Source organism: Lemur catta, chromosome 2, assembly GCF_020740605.2.
Source record: "Lemur catta isolate mLemCat1 chromosome 2, mLemCat1.pri, whole genome shotgun sequence".
Lineage (NCBI taxonomy): Eukaryota > Metazoa > Chordata > Mammalia > Primates > Lemuridae > Lemur > Lemur catta.
This window is the reverse complement of record NC_059129.1, coordinates 55140306-55154427: the sequence shown is the minus strand read 5'-3', so window position 1 is coordinate 55154427 and position 14122 is coordinate 55140306. Positions and strand designations below refer to the sequence as shown.

Here is a 14122-nt window from a genome sequence, read left to right as displayed (position 1 = left end):
AGGAGAGAGATAGGTGTGGTTTGCTCAGAAGAACACCAAAGGAGCCCAGGGATTGGGAAATGCATTCTAGAGGGTGTGAGATTCCAAGGGCTGGGGTTTGGGGGAAAGTCATTCTTCTCAGAGAGATTCCCCTGAGTGGAGAGAGGTGGGGAAGGAGGGATGAGAAGCGAGAGAAGAGAGCAGGTGGAGGTGGGCTTTGATGTAAAGTAAGAGAGGATAGCCAGTGCATGTTAAAGGGTTTGGCCTTATCCTTAAGCTACTGAACGATTTTAGGCATGGGAATTATATCATAAAGATTGGATTAGAGGGAGATCGCCCTGGTTGCTGGGAAGAGAATGGATTGGAGGTGAGCAGAGAGATGGCCATGGTGTGATTTTAACTCAGTGATACGCTTGTGCCCTGTGCCTGCTCACACCCCCAGCCCAGCGTTTTACCCCCTTGCACCAGCTACCCCCTTGTACTGCTGTTCAAGGACTGTCACACACTGAACAAAATGGAGATAGTCCAGCCCCCCTGACAGCTCAGCTTGTTAAAATCCATGCACCCCAGGTTTCCTGCCTTCTTTCTCTAGCCAGGACTGGCTTCATGGGTATACATACAACCTATACAGTTGCATAGAGCCCTATGCTCAGCAGGGCCCTCATCCTTGGTTTAATTCTCTGTTGTCACCATCTTGAAATTCACAACTTTTAAACGAGTGGCTTTGCACTTTTGTTTTACACTGAGCCCCACAAATTATGGAGAGGGTCCTACTTCCCGCAATCCATGGATGATAACCTTCAGATCATTCTTTAAACCCCAGGGCAAAATGGCCTGAGGACTTCAGGAGTCATTCCAGGATTAAGAACAGAAAGTCACCAGCCTTTCCAAAGACAGAGCAGAGAGGGTCTTTCCTGAGGCTGGGGATGGACTCTCCCGGGGCCTGTTCCGACCTGCGTCTCGTCAGCTGCTCTGTAACACGACATCTGGACTGTGGCCAGAATACACTTCAGCTCCGTGGAAGAGGACGAGGGCATTCTTGACTTTTGCAGAGTTAAACACTTGGAGAAACTTCAGGAAGAAAGCACTACTTGGTGGAAGGTAAAGCTCGTAGACCCCTTCGCTCCCCGCCTGTGGTCCTGATCCTTCTCTCGGTCTTGGTTCCCACCGTGTTTATTCTCTTCTTTCCAGTGGCCAGAGGACAAGGTTAAATTTCTTATTTCCTCTGGGGAGGCTGGAGAGAGGCATCAGGCACCGAATACAGGAAATCATGTGGAGAGGATCTCTCATTTATTACAGGCCCCATATTACTTCCCGCCCCCGCCCCCACCTCCAGTGACACAGTGCCTCCCGGCTTTTCCTGCAGCAGGGGACAGAAGGCAGTTCACCTCTGCTCCCTACGGAAGCCTGCAGGAGCCCGCAGCATCTGAAGCCTGGTCTGGTGAAACCCCACCCTCCTCTGCTTGTGGGATTGAATGGGATGCCCTGAGGTTTCGCCTCGTCTAAGAGGTTTTGGGGAAGATCTTCAGGAAGGGGTTGAATTTCAGGAGCCTGCAAACCACAACAGAGAAAGGTAGGTACCTGCATTATTTTGCTTTGTCTTGTTAAATGTGAATCAAGCTGTTCTGAAGTAGATGTGTCTGTCGCAGCATTTCTAGTGAGCTGCACGTTCTCAACCTGGGTGTCTTGTGGAGATCTAGGGATATTTACAAGACTGGGAGGAGAAGTAGTGAGGGAGAATAAGACATTTGGGTTTTTTGAATCTGTACATCTTTGGCTAAACCATGCTAACCAGAGTAGTCATAGACCATGACATCACTTCTTATTTTCTTTGCAGTGCAAATCTCATTAGAAGTTGCATTTTTTTTTTTAAAAATTTTTTGGCTTTTGTATAAGGGCGACAGTTTGCAAACTGCCATTTCTTTTCAATAATGTAGACCCCTATCATGATCTTTTTTTTATTCCTTTCTGCATTTTGCAATTAAAGATATACTGGAGTTGGCAGAGGATTTTCTAACAGAGGTAGAAACAGGTATTTCTAATGTAGAGTACCTGAGCATTATAAGTAAAAGAACAGGCACTTCGTTCAAGGATCTGGTGGATTTCCATGTTATTTTCTAGGATTTTCTATGGAACAGTTGCTCTTCCTGAGGGTTCCTGAAATTCAGTACAAGTAGTGACAAGTATCAAGGGGTGGCTGAGAAGGCTGACTTGATTTTTTCTGGTATAATCATCCACAGGGATGGCGCTCAGTTCCCAGCTGTCCGCTCTTGTTGGTCACTGTTAGGGTTCAAGGTGATGGGTCCACTGAGACCCAGAGAGGGGTCAAGATGTATTCAAATAACACTATATATTTCTCTGGATTAATTTTTTGGTCTCTGATGTTTTTATTGTTTCATTTTGTCCTCAAACCCAGCTTTTCCTTTAAGAGAAATAATTCATACTGATTTCATAGAATATCAACCACTTTATACTTATGTATTGAACATTTACTATTCTTCCCCAGCTTATTTAGTTCAGATGCTCGTAATTTCCTACCACTTCTGTATTTTACCTCAGTATAACCTCCCTTCATTCTGTCCCCATATCCTGCTGCAGGGTTCTTGGGAAAATGCAATTCTGACGCTGTCACTCTCAGTGCAATATTTCTGTGACACTCTGTTGCTTACAGCTTTGCTACCTAGAATGTAGTCTGGGGGCCAGCTGTATTAGGCATCACTGAGGAGTGATCACTTGGGAACAAATTCTCCATCCCCTCCCGAGACTTAATGAATCTGCATTTTAACCAGGTCCCTGGGTAATTCGCATGCACATTAGTTTGAGAAGCACTGACTTTAGGAGGGTAGACAAGACCTTCAAGGTCTGCTCCTTGTCGCCCTGCCAGCCTCACCCTCTTGCCACCTCCCCTCCTGGCCGTATTGAACACTGTCCGTCTCCCCCGTGTGCAAGCGCTCGAATGCCTGCCTAGTGCTGTGTGTGCTGCTCTCCCTGCCTGGGGCGCTGCCATTCATCTCCTCCCAGACCCCCACTACAGCCCGATTTGCAGCCCTTCGTTCCCTTTGTCCAGCCCAGCTCCTCCTCAGTGGCCCTCAGGTCTGCGATTTGTGTGCACTTGGTGAAATGTTTTCACCCTAGCCTTTAGCATGTGAAATGACGGTTACTATGTATTTTTTCATCCTAAGGAGTTATGTGTCTTTTGTTTCTGAATCCATAGTACTTGACACAATGCCTGGCACACAGCTTGTTCTCAGTCAGTGTTTGTTCAGTGAATGAACAGATGAATGTATATATTATCCAAAGAACCCAACTTCATTATCAGATTGAGATCTATAGTTTTTCCCCAAGGAGATGGCCAATCCCTATAACGTTTTCCCACACACTCCTTTCTGAGGCTTTGCTGGATTCCTTTATTCAGCAAATATTTTCAGTACCTACTATGTGCCGTGCCTTTTAGAATGTATTTCTCTATGTTGCTGTGGATAGCCTCCTCCTTTAGGTATTTGCTCCTCATTCTCCACCGCTCAAAGTCAAGGACTTACTGAGCACCTGGCACACGCCAGGCAGTGTGCTACGTGTTGGGACATGATGGCAAACAGTGCAGATGGGCGTCCTGCCTCCATGCAGCTCTCATCTAGAGGACTCACTTTCTGTCGTCCTCTATCCTGCTTCTCCCTACAAAAGCATTAAGGAAAACTGAAACAAGCCACATCCCAAATAAATGCTGGAACATCCAAGTAAAGGTATAGAGAGCTCAAAGGCAGTGCGGTTCAGTGGAAAGAAAGCTGAACTGTGCTTTGGAGCCTCAAAGTTAGTCCTGCACCTGCAAGGCGGATCCACAACCTTCCTCTCATTTTCTCAAGTGGTGAACAAGACAGAGAACTACAGGGAAGAGAAGCCCCTTACTTCACAGAGAGCTCAGAGAAGATCATATCCAGGGAGACTCTGCACTCACATTCTCTTCTGCTACATGATAATTTGAAGGGTAGTACTCTGTAGTTCTCCGAGTCAAATTGGCAAAGAGATCTTTAAAAAGTCATTTCATTGCTTTGCCTGTGTGCTCAGCCATCGACATTAATATTGCCCTTTGTTACCTTCCCAAGAGCACAGTGTGGCAATGGCTCCCCAGGGGGAAGTGCCCTGCAGCTCAGAGGAATCCACTAGGCATGTGTTGTTGGGTGTAGAGTTGGTCTGAAGTGGGTCAGCTGAGCAGGGAGGCCTTGCCATCCTTAAGCAGTCTTGGCTTTGGGAAAGCAGCCAGGAAAAGGAAAGTAGCTCTACCAAGTGGTGCAGGAAAAATCCAGAAGCTATTAGATAGATAGCCAGTCCCTTACATTGACCCTTACTACAGCATAGTTGCAAGTATTTTCTTTCTGATTACATGTCGGGTTTTGCTTTTTCCACCTAAAGATTTTCATCTTAGCCCGATTTCACCTAGAATAAAATGTTGGGGCAAGACACAGTTTCCTTTGCCCCCGGGCGTTGCATTCTCCTGGAGTGCATGGACAACGAAGAGAAAACAAATACTTTCTGCTTGTTCTCCAGACACAACCCCTGGGCTTAGGCTGATGCATACTGCCTAGGCACTCTCAAGTGATCATCCTTTCTCTCTCTCAGCCTTTGTCTCTTGCTCTCCGATCATCCACAGCTGCCAAATGAGATGCCTCCCAGACCTCCAGAATTCCTTCTTGCTTCCTGTTGCTCACAGATGTCTCTGTCTCCATGCGTTCTGCCTGCTCACCTTGTCTACAGCTGCCTTTCAGCAGCTGACTGTTTTCTGCAGGTCATTTGTAAACAACTCAAAGTCACATTAATCTCTATCAATAAGCAGAAGTTGTAGCACACCTGCATGGCAGGTGTTTAGTGGCCCGCCACAGATCTCAGACTGTATCTGAGGTCAGCCTTGGCTCTATCTGGCTCAACACTTCTTTTTTAATTAGAGGCATGTGGTGCACTAGAGGGAGGCAGAGCTGATTTTGAATCCCCCATCCTGAACAAGTACATTATATCTTCCTTGAACAAGTAATTGTATCTTGTCGAGTCTTAGCTTTGTTTCTGAAAATATGTGCTAATATTTAGCACACAAGGTTGCAGAGCAGATTAATGAGCTAAAATGTTTAATATGTTGCTTCAAAAAATATGCCAGATCTTAAAAGCAGAGGCCGGCCAAGATGGTGAAAATGAGGAAATTGTCATTCACACGATAGTTGAAGGGACATCCAGAGGCAGCACACGAAGGCTGCTTTCAAATATGTAAAGGTTTCTCTGTGTGGGAAAGGAGAAGGCCAACAGAGGATCAATGAGTGGAAATTATAGGGTAACAGATTTCAGCTCAATGTACGGAAGGATTTACCCACCATCTGAATTGTCTAAAAATGGGTGAGCTGCCTTGTGGAGTGGTGAACGCCCTGTCCTTGGCATTGTTCCAGCACCCTGGAAGACTGATCCAGTGGCCAGGGTGCTCCCAAAGGGATGGCCATGTTGGGTGGAGTCCTGGTGATGACCTCGAAGGTCCTTTCCCGCTCAAAGCTCTCAAGAGTCTCATGATGTCAGTTCCCAAATCCAAGCCACCAAATGAAAGTCTGCAAAAATACCTTCAGGCTGGGATGACGATAGTTGACTTTTTACCAGCTAGCCCTACCTACCTGCTGCAATAAGTTTAAAATAGGGTCTTTGCAACAATAAGGTAGGCTAGACTTCCAGGAAAGAGCAAAAAAGACCTGGGAACAATGAGGAGGGAAAAGTTCACTCCAAACCACTGTTCTTGGGTTACTCTTTAACTAGATTGTGGGTTACTTCTTGTGCAGCAAACACATTCCTATTTGACGGAAAATTGCCACATTTTAATACATTTGCAGCCAAAGCAGAGACAGGCAAACAACAGCAAGGCTCAGAGCTTTGTCCTTGATTCCTTTGCTATCTGGAAAATAGAAACTTGACTACCTGAATGTGAGTTCTTAGCCATTCAGAAGTCTAATTTGAAAAAGTGAAAAATAAATGATTCTACCATCTTCTAAATTGCAAGGACTATGAGGGGGATATTTGACTTTTGGAGAGAGAAGGGAGCTGGCTGGGCTATCTGCCTGCTCTGAGTCAAGCTCATTGGCCGCTGGCTTCCACCACTTTTCCTTTTCTGCCAAATAAGCCACACTAACAGCAGCCTCTCTGCCGGCCGAAGACCTGAAGGCTTTTAGGAAAGTGAGGGTTTAGCTTAGGTAGGACCTTCACATCTGTCACACACTCCAGGCTGCCCAGGGACTTTTTGTTAATACTTTATCCTTCGTGGACTCGGAAGAGATGGTTGGTCTTGCAGTTTTGGGCCCTCACATGTTTCTGAAGATGCTTAGGCAGCGTCTCAGTATGCCTTTGCTTTCTTCAATTTTGCTTTGAGATCCAGGGGAAAGAAAGCAACAGCTCTTTCAACAGAAACGGGTACCAGTAAATGCTACAGTTTGTCAAATCGAAACAAAGCCGTGATATATTTTATTCCTGAGGTTTACCTAAGCTTGCTTTCTTAAAGACAACACTTTTTTTTAAATCCCTTTGAAATGTAATCAACTGTGCAGGGCAAAATCATAGAAACCCTTGCAGACTAGTGTGTTTATTTTTAGATGCACGTTGGCCTACCCAGCATAGCAAAGCCACTGTCTAATGTCCGACGCGCGGCCCTGGGAATTTCCTCTAACAAGGCTGTGTTTCCGCCCATTGTTACAGCACAAAAGGGCAGAAGGGGGCCTGAGTGGAGGCTCCTGCTAACCCCACCTAGAGTAAAATCTGGAACCTGTCATCCCCTCAGTTGATGCAGTCCTGAGTGCCAGGGTCAAGGTGGAGGTTGCCCGTCAGCTCTAGGCCGATGCAAATGAGCAGTCGTGCATGATTATTTTATCTAAAAATAGCCCAGAGACCAGTGATAGCACATCAAAGTAAAGGCTCAGCTTTCTATTATTTGTAGTCGAGGATCTAACCCTCACCCGTGCTGCAAAGTGGATTTTGGTCTAGGCATGAAACAGGGATGCCGTTGGAGCAGCGGTCCCCAACCTTTTTGGCACCAGGGACTGTTTTCATGGAAGATAATTTTTCCACAGACCAGGAATGCAGGCAGGGGGATGGTTTGGGGATGATTCAAGCCCATTACATTTATTGTGCACTTTGCTTCTATTATTAATACATTATAATATATAATGAAATAATTATACAACTCAATATAGGTTGGGGACCCCTGCATTAAAGGATCCTGGGTTGGATTGCAATTACTAAAGGGGTTTTAAGAATATGTTAGTAAAAAAACTGCACATACACATAGCCCCAAGACACACACAAACACACACACAGGAAAACAAGTATCAGATGCCTGAAGCCCCTGGAACTTTGCTATTATCCTGGGCCAGTTGCTGATCTTTGATTTATTCATCTAAAAATGGATACCATAGATTCCACATTTTACTAGTTTGGGGATAAATAAGGTACAATATGACAAATAATCTGACCCAAATTAGACTTTTGCTATAGGTTTTGCATCTTGGTCCTAATATGCTTTGAGCTCCTTACAAGAAACTAATGGACAAATATTTACTCTCAAGTCTCCAGGATTGTTTTGGTTTGTTTTCGTTTTATTGCTACTGCAGAAAAAGAAGCCAAATCTATTACTTAATTGGCACACTTTACTATCAGAGCTTTTCATGCCTTTGTCAAATTGTCCCCATTCCTGGGGAAGGTTACTGCATTATTACTCAAAGTTGCAATGCCTGGTGTTGTGCCCGGAAGTCTTCATGGAAGAAGAAGAGGTGGGACTCAGGTCTGCACACAGCAGCCCACACCCGCCTTGTCCTGTATCGGGCTGTGTTCTGCATTTCAAAGACCCATCTCCATCCCCCGAACAATCAAAGACCCAAGGAGCAAGGGGGACCTGCACGTACAAATGCAGGGACAGTCCTGATCAGGGACAGGAGTGTTGGGCTGTGCCAGCAGGTGGCTGTCCAGGCCCCCTCCAAGTCCCCAGATGCAGGAAAATGTGTTCTAGCCCTTTGGTGAGAATGCGAGAATGTTAGTAAAAATGCCTTTATGGATTGTTCTGTTTGCAAGTGTTTATTATCAGACACCCCTCAGGGATTCACAGGGCAGGTTGCAAATGTCCAAAGTGGGGCCTGGGAATTTCCTTCCACAAAGCCTGTGTTTCCTCTCTTTGTTACTCCTCAAAGAACAAGTTGAAGCATTACTAGAGATCCTTACTTAACCCTTTCTCGTGCTCCACATCACAGAAAAATCACGCTGGCAGCCATCTAAGAAGCAAAACAATTCGTGGAGTTTGGTTGTGTGTGTGCACCTGCAGGTATGCATGCACACGTGATCTGCACACGTGTGGGTTATTGGAGAGGAAAAAGGTAAAATGCAAAACTTATAAAACGTCATTTTAAAAGCTTTTCATGAAGTGTCATGACATGCACCCAATCACTGGCCAGACCAGATAAAACTTCTACTTTCTTTATCATTATATGCGTTCTTAATAAAAATGCTGACTCCATTTCAGTTCCCTGTCCTCGGGGCAGGACCCTCCTAGAAATATAGTTCCGTTTCCCTTTGGAGTCTATTTATGGGCCTAAGCTGGGGCATGATAGGTTGAAAGATTTTTCAATCAACCAGGAATTATTTATTGAACATATTCTATGTGCCTGAATTCTACTAGGCACAGAGGGAAAGCAGAAGTTTTGCCTGCAGGAAAATTCAAGAGCAGGTGATATATTTATACATATCTACAGACACACACCCACGCATTGCAAGTGAGAGTGCAAAGAAGCCAGATAATGGTAAGATCTAAGGCCAGGAGAGATTAGAAGAGGGGCACAGGCCCTCTATTAGCCTGAGACTCTTTAATTATCCCCTGAGACATTTTCTTGGTGTCTTTCCCATCCTGAAATCTCCAAGCACCAGCATGGCCAAGTACATGCACCATGCACATATACATGTGCACACATGCACACACCTCGCTCTCAGCAGGCAGCTTTGCCTTCTTGGGAGAAATAACTCCCCTTGACCTTCTCACCACCAACCATGCCAGCACCGGCTTCAACACCCATCTCTTCATTCATCTCTCCTGTCCCAAGGGAAGAGGGGCCCTTCCCTGCTCCCTGAGCTCAGCTCTCCCCCCCTCCCCTCTTATTGGACCTTTCCCAGTATCATTTAGTTATGCTTAGGTCCTTCTCATCTTCAAACAACAAGAGCAGCCCATCTTCTCACCCCATATTCCCCTTCAGCTACCTTTCCATCTCTTCCCCTCTCCACAAAATTCTTGAAAGACCTCTGGATGTTCATGTCCCCATGTCATTACCAGCCATTCCCTCTGTTCTGTCTCCTCCACCCCAGTGCACCTTAGCAAACGCTTTTGCCAAGATGATCTATGACCTCTGTATCCTCAAATCCATCTTGTCTCATCAGCAGCAGGATTCCACCCTGTTGACTGCCATGTCCTCTAGCCTTGTCCCTGCCTTCTGGGATGGCACAGGCTCCTGGATTTCCTCCTTCTTCTCTGGCTGCGACTTCTCGATTTTCTCTGTAGGCGCCTTTCCCTCTGCTGTTCTCTCAACTTCCCAGTGGCCACAACCCTGGACCACCTTCTCTTCTCCATCCACACCACCCCCTGCTGTGGTTCATGCCTCTGCCTAGAGTTCTCTTTTCTCCCTTGTCTGCCAAGTAAATGATCCTCCAAGGTCCATTTTCAATGCCGCCAGACTGCTTCCATTTCATACATCTCCCCATCCCTGTGCAGAACTGATCTCTCTTCTAGGTGCCACAGGGCACTTTCCCAAGCCTCCCTTATGGTGCTTTTTATATTTCTATTCTCAGTACTTGTTCACATGCACTTCTTTTCTAGGACATAGGGATGCCATCTCATTCATCTTTTTATTTCTAGCACCTAGCACAGTACCTGGCACATACAACTTTCCAAAAATATTTCATAAAGAGTTAGGAATGCCAAAGTGTCATTTAACAAATGACTTATCCCCAGGATGAAATAACATCTTGCACTGTTTCAGTATAGATGTGTTAGTCAATTTTAATTTTAATACAATATTTTAAATTTTAAACTATTCACGTTTAGACTATTAACATATTTTTTACCTTTTCTTTAAAATTAAAACTGTAAGTCTTAACACTTCCTGTGCGAATTTTCAGTTCCTCTTTAAAAGCAGAAGTGAATGAAACTTGGATTTCTTTCTATATTTAGAAATTCTCTCTATATTTAGAGAGAATTTAATATTTAGAAATTTCTCTCTATATTTAGACATTTCTTTCTATATTTAGAAATTCTCTCCACTGGCGGAGAATTTCTGAATGTCATGAATGACACTATATACTCATGCACCTGCAGCAGAGTTGCCATGGTGTAACAAGCAGAACTAATATTTTTCAAGGTCACCACGTCACCGTGGATGCTGGTGTTGCATAAATTTTCTGCAGCTACACCTGCGGAACTTGTCTGCTCTTCTTTCAAAGCCACAGGGATTGATTTACAGAGTTGTCTGAAGGAGAACCATGGTGACCACAGAGAATGATCCTGAACACTGAGCCCATACAGAATCTACCCATCCTCTGTGTCCCAGGAGTATGTAGGACAGGGATGCGTCTTAGAGGATAAGGCCAGAGGCTCACTGAGCTCTTCATGGCAGATGATATGCTACCTCCTCTGCTGGGACTATGAGGATTTGAAAGTACATGCCCTGCTATTTAATTTGAAAAATCTCATCCGTTTAAAATCTCTATTTTGGGTTTTTAAAATAATGGATATATAATATGCTAGTACAAGAGAGCTGTAAATGGCATGTAAAATACTGGAGAGATGCAAAGCATGGTTTGTCCGAGGGTGGTGTAGAGACAGACCTGCAGTAGATGAACTGGCTGGAGTGCTGGTCAAAACGTAGATTCCTAGGCTCCACCTGGACCTATTAATTTGAAACCTGTGTGTGCAGGAAGGTGGGGATGGGGGTAGGAAGGGGAGCAGTGCTGCAGAATCCACATTTTTCAACCAGAGCCTTAGAAGATACTTCCAAAGTTTGCTGCACATTTAGCCAGTTATAAAAAACAATATTTAGAAAACATCTACTAGCTGTGTTTAGAAAAGTATTTACACTGGTGGCATAGGGGCCCCTGCCTGCCTCCCTCTGGGCAGGCTAATGATTTTGCAGTCCAGGCTCCTCTTTGTAACCCTTGTCTGGGCTGCATGTTTGAAAGTGAATCTTATATTGCTTTGTACCATACTTTGCACTATTGCGTGTTTAACATTTCACTCTTTATGTCTGGGCAGCTTCTTTTGAAGCACAATATAGTATAGTGGCAAGAGCTGGGTTTGGGATTCAGATTCTCCCTCAAGTTCCTCCATTTGTTTGACTTTCAATCTAATTTTAAAAGAGGCTTGGTTAAGTTGTTTAACCTTTCTGAACCTCCTTTTTTAAAGTGGGAGTAGCTAACTAGTTCAAAGAGTACTGTGAAGATTAAATGACAGTGTGCCTAAAAATGTTCTTAAAAAACACTTAGCATAGACCCTGTGATGGAGTTGGTTCTCAACAGAAGTACCAATTAATAATAACAAAGATATCATTGCCAATAGCGACAATAAACTTGCTATAAGAAATAAACCATGTCTTGCAGTTTCCCAAACTCATGGATGATTTATTTTTTTACAGCATTAAGATAGTATTCTGCACAAAGTAGATGCTCAGAAACATTTGTCCAGTGAATGAATATGTCATTCATGACCATGAGTGAATTTATTGGTTAAAAAGGATAGGATTTTTAAAATACAAATATGTGACCAAACTGCTAACACAACATGACAGGTGACTTGAGATCAAGTGTGGGCTACTCTTGGTAAAGCTTAGTAATTTTCTGCAAAAATAATCCATTTTACCATAGATTGTAAGTTCTCCTTACTTATTAATACTTTATCAGACAATTCAGCCTGTATGTTTAAGTTTCATATCTGATATAAATGACTAAATCCACTAAATCCATGGGTTTCTTTTATCTTCTTTTTACTTGAGACTCATCTTTAGTCAATAATTTTAAAGGTGGCAATTTTCAGGAACATGGGTTTATTTATTGTAATGGAGGTCTTCAAAAATAAGACCTCTAATTAAGGCATTGGCTAGTGCCTGTATCTTATTTACTGATCTACCCTAGTTCCATTTTTAACCTCAATAACTAAACCACCAAATCATAACATCTTCCACACGCCTGCACAAGCACACACCCACACACGCTTCTAATGGCGATGAATGGGGGATCATAGTTGTGAACTTGTAGAGTATCATATCAAAGAAAGAGAATGAGAGAGGAAAAGGAAATCTTAGCAGCCTAGAGAAGAAATAAGCAGATTTAAAGAAAGGGAAAAAAAGAGAGAAACAGTACTATGAGTAACAAAGTATCCTGTATGGAGGTTTCTAATGACAGAAGCATCTTAGGACCTTCACCAGGCTCTGCTCTAAGCTCTTGATATGGATTCCCTCATTTAATTTGAGAAAAATTGCACTACTATCTCCATTTTACTGCTAGAAAACTGAGCATCAGATGGGTTAAGTAACTTGCCAAAACTTATATAGCTCGTTTAACCCAACAGTCTGGCTCCATAGTCCATGCTCTTAACCTCTTATAGCATCTCCAATAATGTGCCACCTCAGGGATTCATTCATAAGGAACAATGATAGGGCGCCTGCTGACTCTGCTACTCTGTGCACGCCGGACGCTGTGCTAGATGCCAGGCACACAACTGTCAAGGTCCTGCCCTGGAGTGGGGGGTGTGGTTTGGGGAAGCTAGAGGTAGGGGTGTTACAGGACAGTGGAGGACCCATAGATAGACCATCATAATGCAATTCAGTAACTGCTTTGACACAGGGAAGGGTGGGGGGAGGTGTACACAAAACTAGAGAGAGACAAAGGAGGCTTCTTGCAGGGAATGACCTTGAGTTGGGCTTGAAGGACAGTGGGAGCTACATACCTGACATGGAGGGAGGAAGCAGTTCCAGGTAGAGGCCTGGAGAACACAGTATTTGCAGGGCACTAAGGAGGTTCAGAAAGGTAAGATGAGAAGAAAGGCATAATTAGCTTGAATGTGGAAATCATTTCACAATGTGTACACATATAGCAGAAAATTATGTTGTACACCATAAATATACACAATTTTTATTAGTCAATTAGGCCCCAATACAGCTGGGGGGAGGTGGGTGAAGGAAGGAGTAGGAAGTTTGATGTGTAGGTAGAAGATCTAATGATGAAGTGTGTTAGCTGAGATAATTGTGTGTATCTTTGAGGGGAGAGAAGAGATGTCCCGTGGACAAACCCAGCAGCCCACCCATTTGCCAGTGTTCGGCTAAATGTATGTGGAGTTTCTGACTCAACTGACCCAGGCCTGGGGACCAGATTTCAGTAGCTTTTCAAAGTGAGAACCACTATAGTAAAAAAACAACCATACTATATTTCAGTAGTGCGCATCAGAATCACCTGGAGAGCTTGTTAAAACACTGGTTACTGGGTTTCACTCCCAGAGTGTTAGATTCTGGAGGTCTGAAGTGGACTCTAGAATTTGCATTTCTAACAAGTTCCCAGGAGCTGCTAATGCCTCCTGTTGGGGGCCCACACTTTAGAGTGCTGCTCTGTCTACTGAGCAGAGTTCCAGTGTGAAGCCAGGAACTTGGCCAAAATTATTTGGTTGATTCTTGGTTCACACCAAAATTTGAAATGTCCTGGGAGGAAGAATTACTAAATCTCTAATTTTCCTTGCTATAAATGCTCCCTTAACTTTTAAATATTTCTATAGTGTAAGAAAATCCAACCCAAATATTTCTGATATTCTGGCTTATTTTAGTCTGTAAGTAGTGAAAATATAGGGATTTGTAGGGTTCTTTGGAAGTTTAAAAATCAGCCCTTTAAAACTTCTGTTTGCAAAGCAGGAAGTTACTTGTTGCCCAGAGCAAACACTGGAGTCAAGAGTTTGTGCCTTTGGAGGGCTTTAGAGCTGGCTTTTGAGCTGTTATTTCCTCCTTGATAGATAAGACAGGAAGAGGCTGGGAATCCAAAATTCCCTGGGACAAGGGAGGACTGGAAGATAGATAGAGAAGAAGAGGTCCTATGTGTTTATTTTCCCCTTTGTTTACCA

General features: G+C 43.9%; 1 protein-coding gene across 2 annotated transcripts in view; it reads left to right on the top strand.

Moving 5' to 3' along the window:
- The first annotated feature begins 1351 nt into the window (after positions 1 to 1351).
- The window catches only part of ADGRF5 (adhesion G protein-coupled receptor F5), a 98744-nt gene continuing 85973 nt past the window's right edge, over positions 1352 to 14122 (top strand). The window contains exon 1 of one of the 2 annotated variants that reach the window (XM_045543698.1): positions 1352 to 1552. The gene's annotated coding sequence lies outside the window, so the exon portion shown is untranslated. The remainder of the gene's footprint in view (positions 1553 to 14122) is intronic. The other variant, XM_045543692.1, reaches the window with a different exon arrangement.